General features: G+C 41.1%; 1 protein-coding gene across 5 annotated transcripts in view; it reads right to left on the reverse strand.

Annotated features, from left to right (window-relative positions):
• The window catches only part of CTRC (chymotrypsin C), a 55,274-nt gene that overhangs the window by 39,037 nt on the left and 2,918 nt on the right, over positions 1–13,319 (reverse strand). For 2 of the 5 annotated variants that reach the window (XM_033922124.1, XM_033922121.1), the window contains exons 3-4: positions 12,090–12,250; positions 11,132–11,233 (exon numbers count right to left, since the gene is read on the reverse strand). The exons of 2 other annotated variants lie outside the window; for them this stretch is intronic. The gene's annotated coding sequence lies outside the window, so the exon portion shown is untranslated. The remainder of the gene's footprint in view (positions 1–11,131; positions 11,234–12,089; positions 12,251–13,319) is intronic. One more of the 5 variants, XM_033922122.1, reaches the window with a different exon arrangement.

The following is a 13,319-nucleotide window of genomic DNA, read 5'->3' on the forward strand; positions in this document are numbered from 1 at the left end:
AAGTCTACAGACTGCTATTGAGACAGACATAGGGAAAGCCACTGCTTGCCCTGGATCGGTAGCATGGAATATTGCTACTCTTTTGGGTTTTGCCAGGTACTTGCATCCAGGACTGGCCACTGTGGAAATAGGATTGGAAAATAGCCAATGTTACGCCCATCTTTAAAAAGGGATCAAGAGGTGATCCGAGGAACTACAGACCGGTGAGTCTGACCTCGGTTCCAGGGAAAATGGTGGAAGCGCTGATAAAAGACAGCATTGATGAGCATTTTGAAAGAAATAAACTTCTAAAAACAAGCCAACACGGCTTCTGCAAGCAGAGATCGTGCCTAACGAACTTACTGCACTTCTTCGAAGGAATTAACAAACGGATGGACAAAGGGGACCCCATAGACATCGTATATTTAGATTTCCAAAAAGCCTTTGACAAGGTACCCCATGAACGTCTACTTCAGAAACTGAAGAACCATGGGGTGGAAGGAGACGTACATAGATGGATCAGGAATTGGTTGGCGGGTAGGAAGCAGAGGGTAGGGGTAAAGGGCCACTACTCGGACTGGAGGAGGGTCACGAGTGGTGTTCCGCAGGGGTCGGTGCTTGGACCGCTGCTTTTCAATATATTTATAAAAGATATAGAAACAGGGACGAAGTGCGAAATAATAAAATTTGCAGATGACACCAAACTATTTAGTGGTGCTCGGACTAAAGAGCCTGCGAAGAATTACAAAGGGACCTGAACAAACTAGGGGAGTGGGCGACGAGATGGCAGATGAAGTTCAATGTAGAGAAATGTAAAGTATTGCATGTAGGAAGCAGAAACCCTAGGTACAGATATACAATGGGAGGGATGTTATTGAGTGAGAGTACCCAAGAAAGGGACTTGGGGGTAATTGTGGACAAAACAATGAAGCCGACGGCACAGTGCGCAGCGGCCGCTAAGAGAGCGAATAGAATGCTAGGTATAATCAAGAAGGGTATTACAACCAGAACGAAAGAAGTTATCCTGCCGTTGTAACGGGCGATGGTGCGTCCGCATCTGGAGTACTACGTCCAATACTGGTCGCCGTACTTTAAGGATATGGCGATACTCGAGAGGGTTCAGAGGAGAGCGAAACGCTTGATAAAGGGTATGGAGAACCTTTCATACAATGAGAGACTGGAAAAACTGGGGCTCTTTTCCCTGAAGAAGAGGAAAATTAGAGGGGATATGATAGAGACTTACAAGATCATGAAGGGCATAGAGAAAGTAGAGAGGGACAGATTCTTCAAACTTTCGAAAACTACAAGAACGAGAGGGCATTCGGAAAAATTAAAAGGGGACAGATTCAGAACCAATGCTAGGAAGTTCTTCATCACCCAATGGGTGGTGACACCTGGAATGCGCTTCCAGAGGGCGTGATAGGACAGAGTACGGGTAGAACAGGACAGAGTATTAGGGTTTATGAAGGGATTGGACAATTTTCTGAAGGAAAAGGGGATAGAGGGGTATAGATAGAGGACTACTACACAGGTCCTGGACCTGTTGGGCCGCTGCACGAGCGGACTGCAGGGCACGATGGACCTCTGGTCTGACCCAGCAGAGGCACTTCTTATGTTCTTATGATACTAGGCTAGATGGACTATTGGTCTGACCCAGTATGGCTGTTCTTATGTTTTGTAGCCACACTAAATGATATTCATATACTAATGCTATCAGAAATCAAGTGCTACACCTTTTTCATTTGTGAAAACGGTAAAGACCTCAGTGTTTCCCAGGATAAAATCTGTGAAACAAACTACACCAATAATAATATTGACATAGAGAAATGCATCCTTGGTCTTATATTTTACTGTTACACTTAGCTCTTATTTTCAGCTTTTTAACGTTTTATTAGCTTTTATACTTTTTACTAACTTTTATATTTTTATAGAGAAATAAGCACTTATCTTGTTGCCTTCTGATAGCTCAAAATCACCGCAGCTGCAGTTTTAGCGGTATCCATATGCCGCTTTTGAACAGTTTCAAATTTGATCAATTCAGAAATATCCCAACAGGCCCTGTTTCGCCCTACGGCTGCATCAGGGGATTATCTATAAAACAAAATATACTGTTACTTTCCAAACATATATATTTCCCATAAAAACTGCCTAGATTTTAAGACTACCTACTTTTCAATATGAGCTACTGCTTCAATGATTTTCTCCCAGCGAAATGGCGGCTCGGCGTACTACCGGGTTTATAAAGGAAAATAAGGGGCAGCACCGCACCAATCAGCAACTGAGAAACACGGAATCATAGCCAATCGCCATGACTTCCGGGTTTCTCTTAAAAAAACGCGTGCCATTCAATCCTGACATTTAAGCCATATGGAGTATAAGTCTTTAATCTAAATACCCATTTTTGTTCTTTTTGTCTCAGGTATAATTTGAAATCACCCCCTTTATTTGAGGGATACAACTTTTCTATAACCCAGCAACGCATCTCAGAAAATTTATGATTGGTCTCTAAGTTTTTTATCACTGCTTAGAGACCAATCATAAATTTTCTGAGATGCGTTGCTGGGTTATAGAAAAGTTGTATCACTCAAATAAAGGGGTTGATTTCAAATTATACCTGAGACAAAAAGAACAAAAATGTCAGGATTGAATGGCGCGCGTTTTTTTAAGAGAAACCCGGAAGTCATGGCGATTGGCTATGATTCCGTGTTTCTCAGTTGCTGATTGGTGCGGTGCTGTCCCTTATTTTCCTTTATAAACCCGGTAGTACGCCGAGCCGCCATTTCGCTGGGAGAAAATCATTGAAGCAGTAGCTCATATTGAAAAGTAGGTAGTCTTAAAATCTAGGCAGTTTTTATGGGAAATATATATGTTTGGAAAGTAACAGTATATTTTGTTTTATAGATAATCCCCTGATGCAGCCGTAGGGCGAAACAGGGCCTGTTGGGATATTTCTGAATTGATCAAATTTGAAACTGTTCAAAAGCGGCATATGGATACCGCTAAAACTGCAGCTGCGGTGATTTTGAGCTATCAGAAGGCAACAAGATAAGTGCTTATTTCTCTATAAAAATATAAAAGTTAGTAAAAAGTATAAAAGCTAATAAAACGTTAAAAAGCTGAAAATAAGAGCTAAGTGTAACGGTAAAATATAAGATCAAGGATGTATTTCTCTATGTCAATATTATTATTGGCGTAGTTTGTTTCACAGGTTTTATCCTGGGAAACACTGAGGTCTTTACCGTTTTCACAAATGAAAAAGGTGTAGCACTTGATTTCTGATAGCATTAGTATATGAATATCATTTAGTGTGGCTATAAATTTTGAAGATATTCGGCTTGTACCTTACATAATAATTGTTCTTATGTTTTAAAATTAACTAACTGCCTCTCAATATAGGTATTCCAACAGTGTATAGTATAGCAAATAATAAATGATAAACTCATCTCTCTCCTGATCTAAAAAAAAAAATATCATAACGCATAACATTGCTCAAAGAATTAACTTTTCAGTCACAAACCCAGAGATAATTTAGCTCTACCAACACCTCCTGTGGGAGCTGGTTCCATAAATAGAACCCCTAGTACTGAAACACTGAATTCCTTTTTCTTGATAAAATGGAGATGAAGCTAAAGCAGGTTCTTAAGTGAAGAGAACTTAGAGAGTGAGTTGACTCCTGGAAACTGAGTTACCTGGCCAAGTAAAGTAAATACTACCTACAATGGCATGAATGGATGGAATAATGAAATCTTTGCTACTGGAAATGCATATGAGAAGATTAGCAAACCATCTATCTAGAATGGTTTAGGTCCAGTGGATCCTGCTTAGATCTTATGACCACAAAATAGAAATAGAACCATCTAGATAAAAATTCAGCTGGAATTCCTAAGTAGCATATCTGGGAACTTTTGAATTCCTGTGGATTAAAGAGGATAGGGGCTGCATGTGAACATACTTTCTTCAATTTCTCCTTCTTTGGACTCACACATTTCCTCTCTCCTGTCCTCGGATTCTACACCAAAGGAACAGTCAGCACTGCCCTGGTAGCTTGTGTGCTTGGTAGTACACTTCTCCCTCCGTATTTGCAGTTTCACCATTTGCGGTTTCGATTATTCATGGTTTTTAACTTGCTGGCTCCTCCCCCCCAATTACATCAGCTTCCATAGAGAAATCGCTGATTCCAAGCGTTTACAGAGAAAATCGCTGATTCCCAGCACTTTCTTCACCGTGTTTTGCCTCTCCTTTCGAAACAGGCCAGGTTTCCCACCATGTTATTCGCGGTTTCACCATATTCACAATGGTTTTTAATAGAAAACAGCAAATAACATAAAAAGTTATTTGCGTTTTTTTCAGTATTTGTGGTTCTGTTAATTCCCTATCACAGCGAATACGGAGGGAGAAGTGTAGTTCTAAATATTCCTGGTGGGAGTTTTTGTTTTGTTTGGATGGTACATTTCACTGTCTCCATTTCCCCTGGGATAGATCATCAAGCAGCTAACTCTTCTCAGATTACTAAGAGGGTCTGATGGCAAATTCCAGCGACTGCACAATTTAGCCACCAAGTGCCTGAAGATTATAGTTATAGACCTGCCTGAGAACATCCACAAGACTGAAAAAGGGTAAGGATGTGTTGGGGGAAAGGGAAAGCAATAGGGAGGTAAATAAGATAGAAGGACCAAGCCAAAGTGCCATTGCCACCCATTGCATCTAACCCTATGGCATGGCCCCTCTATCCTGGCTTTAAATTGGCAGAACAGACAAGAAAAAGTCTCAAGGGCTTTTCTGTTCAATATTTGATAGCATTGTATTTCCAGTGCTATATGGGTGTGAAGTCTACAGAAGACAGGATGGAACTCTACTATAAATCCTTCATCTTGAGTTCTGTAAACATAACTGTATTCACACAATTCTCCCCAACAATGACTGCAAAACAGAATTATGACTTTTCTGTCTTACAATTCTCCGTATGAAAACTATACAAATTCTGGTGTCAAGACTGGAGGCACATGTAGATAAGTCAGGCAGTGGCGTAGTGGGGGGGGGGAGGAGTCCTCCCCGGGCGCTGTCTTGGTGTGGGCACCAGAACCTCTCCTCCTCTTTGCCCTCCCGCTCCTCCCCCGCCGCATCTTCAATTCCCCGACACTCTACCTCTTCATTGGCATTACTTCTGGGTCCCGCAACTAGGAAGCAACGTCAGAGGGAGAGCTGATGCGGCCAGTAAGTTAGAGCTGCTGCTTATGCAAGGGAGCTAAAAGGGTATGGGGGAAAGAGGAGCACGCAAGGCGGCGGGGAAGGGGGGGATGAAGAGGGCGGGGGAGCCTCCCACCCTTGCTATGCCACTGCAGTCAGGTGTTTGGGATTTGCTACCTAATGAGTATGTATGGGATAGATTTGCATATACTAGGGACTCAGTATATGCAAATCTGTCTCATGCATATGCATTGTGGAAATTCTGAAAACCTTGACTAGGTGTTCCTCCATGAGAGGGTTGGGAAACACTGAATTAAACAGCAGCACAGATACCTTCCACTGTCTGTGTTCACTTTCAGCAGTCAAGTAAGTCTTTAATAAATATGTATACGAGAGACTTATATGCCTACTACAGTGGTTTCAAACTCGTGGCCCGCTAGGTACTATTTTGAGGCCCTCGGTATGTTTATTATAATCACAAAAGTAAAATAAGTTTCTTGATCATATGTCTCTTTAGCTATAAATGACAATATTATTATTAAGACTTGGCCAAATGGAAAGATTTATAAACTATAAAGAGTTTTACGTCATGCAAAATGGTCATTTCTTTAATAAAACATTAACTATTTTTTTTCCCGAGGCCCTTCAAGTACCTAAAAATCCAAAATGTGGCCCTGCAAAGGGTTGGAATTTGAGATCACTGCTCTATTACATCTAAATCTCTCTCATGCTTATTCATTGGGGATTTCCTGAAAATCTGTCCCATTGGTGGCCACTGAAGACTAGAAGTGAATTCTGCTTCACTACTAGGCATGCAGTGACATAAAATGCAACTCTGTCAAAAACTCTCAGAACTTGTGTAGCAAACCTGCCATACCATAACAGCACTAACTCCCAGGGTCCAAACTACAACAACCTAGCTCTGCAAATATTATATCAAACCCTAAAACAGTGCTTCTCAACCCAGTTAGCTGGATTTTCAGGCTATCCACAACGAAGGTACTCTGCCTAGAACACCAGTAGACTGCCAACTGAGAAAACAAAACAAGTGCGACTGCTTCATATTCCTTCAGAAATGTAAACATGAACATGGATGTATCCTCACCAAATTTAGAATAAGGAATTAGAGTAGAAACAGATAAAAAGTCAACTGAAAAAAGTAGCATATCTGGGAACTTTTGAGTTTCGGCTGTTCTAAGACTCCTGTTGATTAATAGAGATGGGGGATGAACGTGGACTTTCCTTCTTTCATATCCCCAACTCTCCCTCCCATGGGTTCGCACAATTCCTCCTTGTTTCCCTGTTCAAGTCAGACCTCAGTACTCTCCCACCCCCTTTAGAGAACTGAACATGCTTGAGTACCTGATTGTAAAAAAACGCTTAGATAATCTTGATAGGCGGTATATAAAATCCTAATAAACTTGAACCCAGCACTTTCAAACCATCTCCCCTTTTCTCTTCTCAGATCTCAACACTTCCCACTCCTCCCCGGCCGCACGTCTTCAATTTCCCAACACTGTATCTCTAGCTCTTCACTGGCAAGCAGCAGCGCTCCCCTCTGACACTCCCCTACTTCCTTCCCAAAGATGAACTCAACCCCACCCTTCCTACTTCTGAAGTTGCAGCTGCCCCCAGAAATTATTCAGCCACATCTGATGCTGCCCCCTCCTTCCTTTGATGCACAAGCAGATTCTGTTGAAATGTCCTTCTTCTGATTCTCATGGTGCAGGGCCAATATCTCCATCTCTCTCTGCCACTGTGAGGTTTACCTCCTTTTAGTCTGTGTGGGTCAATCTTCATGCATTTCTAGCTGGATCAGGCTGGGGTACTGCAAGAGGGTATCAAATCAATTTATTGGCAGCAACACTTGCCATCTATTGCCCCTCCAGTATTGAAGCCATCGAAGTGTTTTTTTTAATTTTATAGGCATCTATAATTAGAAGGATGAAGCCATGAAAATATTTATGTTTCTGTTTTACAGGAACACTAATTGTGATTCCACTGAACAGAGCAGTCAAGAGCCTACTGAGATATCCCAAACCCAGTCACCACTTCCACCTTCACAACTCACTACAGCATCTCAGAATCAATGGTTTGATGGTCTCCCCCAGCGATTACTATTGCCAGCCCCAAAGGTACTCTGCAGACCGTCTCCCCTACGATGGAGCAAGCCCTGTTGCACTCGATCATGCCATGAGAGCCTGGAGAAAGCAGTCACCTTCCAGTACTCAGCGTGAGAGCCTGAAGCATGTAAGTCATCCAGTCATTTATTTTTTTTCCCCTTATGTTAGTCCATTATCCCCACTTTTCAGTATATCAATCTTTTTTAGCCTGTAGACAGTTTTACTGGAAAATTATAAGGGCATGCCTTTGCCTCACAAAAGCTGCAAAATTTGTCATAATTTTCGAGCTGTATCTTCCCCCCCCAAAAAAAAGTCTCCCCGTTAGCTGCTCTCCTCCCTCCTATTTCCATAGGTAAAGCTTGGCCCTAGGACAATTAAGGGGCTATACTGGGTATTAGGCCACTGAGCTCAGCCTCAAGTCTGTGCCTCTGCTTGGTTTGAACTTGTGCAATATAAAAGATAGCCTATGGCAGGGGTAGGCAACATCAGTCCTCGAGGGCTTTCGGGATTTCCCCAATAAATATGCATTAAATCTATTTACATATAATGGAGGCAGGCATGCAAATAGAACTCATGTATATTCATTGGGTTGCAGCCCTTGAGAACCGAGATTGCCTATCAATGACCTATGGAGTTGAACCTGTCTGTGTGGCACTTGCTGGAGTTCATTGCTATGCACATGCTGAACCTTCAAAGCAAGCAAACTCACTGCTGCTAGAGCTGCCACTAGCCCTTTGCTGTGAAGACATGCTGTTTTTCTGACTCCCAGGCCAAACCAGTGAGCATAGACCTTTTGATAAGACTCGAAGAAAGGAAGGAGGACCAAAGGCTGTAGCAGCTGGACCTGAAGACAGAACTGCCTCTTTGCCTGCTCAGTGTGTCAGACCCATGCATGCATGCCAGCACAGCGGCCCATGTCTACCCTCTCTGCAGTCTGCTAAGTGACTCATTTTGTGGTCTGTTTTTACTGCACCCCTGCTCCACTAGGTCATATGGCAAGTTAAATATCTGGCTTCCAGGAGATGAGGCCATACATTCGTCTGAACCCTTGTTTGGCTCAAGGAAGCAGTGATCTAGATGCAAGAGAAAGAGATGCTGGGCTGAAGGGAAGGAAGAGAGAGGGTGAAATGTTGACTGAGGGAGAGGGAGAAAGATGCAGAAAAGTATAATGGGTAAAGGGAGATGGTTCTGGATAAAGGAAGGTACGGGATAGAGGTGTTTAACACATGAAAGCACCAATATATTTGTGTACAGTGTTGCATACCTTTAATATGCTGTAGAAATGGTAACTAGGAATTAGAAAGCAGGGATGGAGAAGAGGAAGGAGTGCTGAATGTAGGAAAGGAGAGAGTGGGATGGGAAAATGCTGGAGAAGATAAAGGAGATGGAGAACTGAGGAACAAGATGCTGCAGCTGGATGCAGGGTCAAAGGAGGGAAAGAGTTGCTGCAGATTTTCCATGGTCAAATGGGGCAGCTGCCTTAAGTCTTGCATGCCACGGCACCCATAAGTAAAAACTTTAGAATACTGCATCAGAACAGGGTACCAGAAATCCTGCCTGATCCACTGTGCAAAATCTGCCACTTACCCATGGTAACAGGCAAGAGATATATTGAAATATATATCATCTACTGCTGCTAGGGAAACAGTCTCATTATGAGCTATGAGATTTTGTGGGTTATTCTGCAAGAGTGGGCCCACAGCAGCAGGGGACGACATGTATTTCAGTATATCTTTTGCTGTTGGCTTGGGGGTGGGGGTAATTGTGGCCACGGAGGGTAGCTGAAGGAAGCATGGAGTGGGAACCTCAGGAAAGACCAAGAGTTGAAATATTGACCATAGTATTTGTTTCCCTTTAACCCTTTATTTGGCATTGTTGCTCAGAAGCATCATTTGTCTTCTATGACTCTTATGGGACATCTAAGTCTCCAAATGCCCATTTACTTGGCACTGTTGCTCTCGTTCAACATCAAGTTAAGTAAAGCAGCTGTTCCATCATCTGCCAAGTAAAGGGTTAATGGTGGCTATTAGATTTTGTATTTTAAAGTTTAATTTGCAGTTTCTAAACTATATCTTAAGCATCTTCTCTACAAGGATAGAGCTTGGCACGGTTTAGAAGAGTTTTAAGAGAGGAAAATATAATAAGAATTAGTGATTACATAAGAACTTAATAGCCTTACTGGGTCAGACCAATGGTCCATCAAGCCCAGTAGCCCGTTCTCACGGTGGCCAATCCAGGTCATTAGTACCTGGCCAAAACCCAAGGTGTAGCAATATTCCATGCTACTGATATAGGGCAAGCAGTGACTTCTCCCGTGTCTTTCTCAATAACAGAGCTGCTTAATTTACATTTTGAAAACAGCTACGCTTTCAGATGTTTTCGAAATAATTGGAAAAAGCCCAGGTTACGCAATGGTTTCTTTTCAACACTTAAAAGTCCCTGTATTCTTGCTAAAGGTAATAATATTGCCAAGAGAATAGACAACTATATTAGGTTTATTTTAAAAGTTGAGAATATGTATGTTGAAAAAATACTTAACACACAGGGGCAAAACACTGGAAAAAAGAAAAATAAATCAGTAACTGCTGCCACTAAACATAAAATTTGGTAACATCTAATACAAGAACATATGAAATGTCAGCAAAACACCCATGTCATTAAACAAAAACAAGTCACTAAAAGTGCACAATATTTGTAAAGAGAACACTCTTAATGACATTTTTCCCCTAAACGAATATGAAGACTATTAATGCTAAGAAATGCAAGGTCATGCATTTGGGCTGCAAAAACCTGAAGGAATGGTACAGTTTAGGAGGTGAAGAACTTATGTGCACGCCAGAAGAACCTGACTTGGGTGCGATTGTATGTGATGATCTTAAGGTAGCCAAACAGGCTGAAAAGGTGACAGCGAAAACTATGATGCAAAGGAAGAGGTATGGCCAGTAGGAAAAAAGAGATATTGATGCTCCTATAGAAGACTCCGGTGAGACCTCATTTAGAATACTGTGTACAATTCTGGAGGCAACACCTTCAAAAAGATATAAAAAGGATGGAGTCTGTGCAGAGGAAGGCTACTAAAATGGTACGTGGTCTTTATCATAAGGAGTATGGGGACAGACTTAAAGATCTCAATATGTGTACTTTGGAGGAAAGACGGGAGATATGATAGAGAAGTTTAAATACCCAAGTGGCATAAATGTGTACGAGTCTAGTGTCTTCCACATTTGGCCTTTATCCACCATCTATTTGAAAGGAAGCTCTGGAATGAGAGGGCATAGGATGAAGTTAAGAGGTGATAGGCTCAGGAGTAATCTAAGGAAATACTTTTTTACAGAAAGGGTCTCCCAGAAGAGGTGGTGGAGACAGAGACTATGTCTGAATTCAAGAAAGCCTGGGATAGGCACATGGGATCTCTTAAGAGAGAGGAAGAGATAATGGTTACTGTGGATGGGCATATTAGATGGGCCATATTAGCCTTTATCTGTGGTCATGTTTCTAAAACAAAGGACTCTACCAAACTGCCAGAAAAGTTGGCCTTAGCGAACTCTTACACAGGTTTTTCCTACATGTGAAGGTCATTTTTCCTGTGGTCAAAAAATGGCCAACTTTCTACTGTATTTTCTCAATTAATGGCCATGCATTAATGTTGCCAAAAGTGCACAGCCATTAACAAAAATTAGCACGCGAGCAATTGCCATCACCTATTTTGTAGGTGTTGAGGGCTCACTCATTGATCTTGTGCTAATCAGTTAGTAATGTTGATGAGCTGATTAGTGCAGGCATGCCCACTCCATAGAAAAAATTATTTGCATGCAGTTTAAGGATACAGATGTCAAACTTACCGCAGGCTGCATGAGTAAGTCCCACGATGAGTCCTTTAAGCTGCATTAGGCATTCGTTAGTACCTAATGCAGCTTAGTAAGAGGGCCCCAAAATGAACAATGCTATACATTACATGAGAAACAAAATAAAAATGTTGAGGCTACTCATCCCTAATACATAGCACAGGATAAGATCTACCATACCTGAAGGCTTTGTTAACTTTGTGTTTTTCTTCTTTTAGGAACAAAATTTACTTTAATTGTGAACCAGGCAATTACTAGGATAACATGTGAAGACGACCTCCAAACAATCTCTAAATCATTTTAAGGGAAATAAAGTGAATATAAAAAATCACCACTGAATTCATTTATGATAGATACAACCACTAAATGACTTTCTGTGCATACAGCAGAAATCATCAGCAAGAACCCAAAATACAATGACATATAGGAACCTTTAGGTCCATCTAGCCTCTGCTTTCTCCCGTCAACTAGGGATCCTCTGAGATTTTTTGAATTCAGTTACATCTTTCTGCCTCCATGTCACTGCCAAGAGGTTGTTCAATGTCTGCACTCCATGAAGAAACATTTCATGATGCCGAGTGCCATGCCCAAAACTTTAAGTACCAGAATTATGGCTGCTGAAACCTGGTATAAATGCTGGCGCCCAAGTGGGGCATATTGACCCAGTATTCTGTAACTATATGCTCAACTAAATGGGATGTCCCCGACATGCTTATACCCCTCCCATGGCCATATCCTTTTTTGAGTTATGCGCTATAGGAGTTAGCATACTGCACCCAATTATTGATGGTTCTCAGCTCATTATTCAATTAATTTGCATGCACATTTCCTCTGAGCACCAAGTAGAGAAACTGGGGGTTAACAACTGCCGGTGAATCTATATTTTACTGTCTCTGGGAAAAGGTAACTTAAGTAGCGGATCCAGAATGTTGATCAGGAAAAATTAGGTTCTTACCTTTGCTAAGCTTCTGTCTTGTAAATCCACACTTTATTTCTGAACTAGTGGGTTATTTATCCCATCTCGTGAGACAGAACTGATTACACACTTGTTCAGGAATAGAGTGGGATTGTACAAAAAATGGCTGATTTCTTTCACGTCATGGGTCCATAAGCACTCTGAAAAAGTTATGTTTAAACTTCTGTAATTTTTTTATTTTTTCACATACAAGGACAAGGTTTGGAAAGTTGTTGTATTACAAATCATTTGCTCTAACAATTCTTTAAAACTTCACTTTTTTTGCTGGTGACTTCAGTCACTTTTTCACAGAGATAATGACATATTTTTTGAAAAATATACCGACATCAGATTATTAAAAATATTAAATGGCCTGACGGTATCCACATAAAAAGTGATCTGGATTATCTGAATAAGTGTGGTCACCGTGCTGGCAATGCTAAATATATGAATTTAAACACAGGTACTAACATTTAACTCAACTTGTTATTTTGGTCAAATATCAACCCTTTAGCATTTAGTAGGGCTAGTGAAAGGATTATTAAGTACACAGGGTAAACATCCATTCTTGAAGCCCTATTACAAACCTACATGACAGGGGCAGCTCGTACACAATTATAACTTCATAGGTGAAGTTTAATTTACACAATATAGAAATTCACCTCAGTAACAGCAACATCTCTACTATCAGGCCCTTTAAATTCCAAACCTATATAGTAAGCTACCATACTAAACAGTACAAATCACATTAGGCATTTAAGAAGGCTGTCAAGATAGTTGCAGGAATTTAAACTAAGGGCTCCTTTTACTAAGGTGCGCTAGCGTTTTTAGCACGCGCTAGATGCTAATGACACCATTGAGCTGGCATTAGTTTTTGGCGTGTTGTGCAGGGTTAGCACGCGCTAAAAACACTAGCTCACCTTAAAAGGATCCTTAAAACTCAATAAGGATAAAACAAATTTTTTTAAATGTAACTCCTTGTAAAAAGACATGTGATCAAAGTGTACTGTTAGCTGGAATTTTGTATCCGTTAAGTTCAACGATCAAGATCTTAGGAATTACTTTAGATCAGTGGTCTCAAACTCGCGGCCCGGGGACCACATGCAGCCCACCAGGTAATATTTTGAGGCCCTCGGTATTTTTATCATAATCACAAAAGTAAAATAAAACAGTTTCATGATCATATGCCTCTTTAGCTATAAATTACAATATTATTATTAAGATTTAGCC

The sequence above is a fragment of the Geotrypetes seraphini genome, chromosome 15, assembly GCF_902459505.1.
Source record: "Geotrypetes seraphini chromosome 15, aGeoSer1.1, whole genome shotgun sequence".
Taxonomy (NCBI): Eukaryota; Metazoa; Chordata; class Amphibia; order Gymnophiona; family Dermophiidae; genus Geotrypetes; species Geotrypetes seraphini.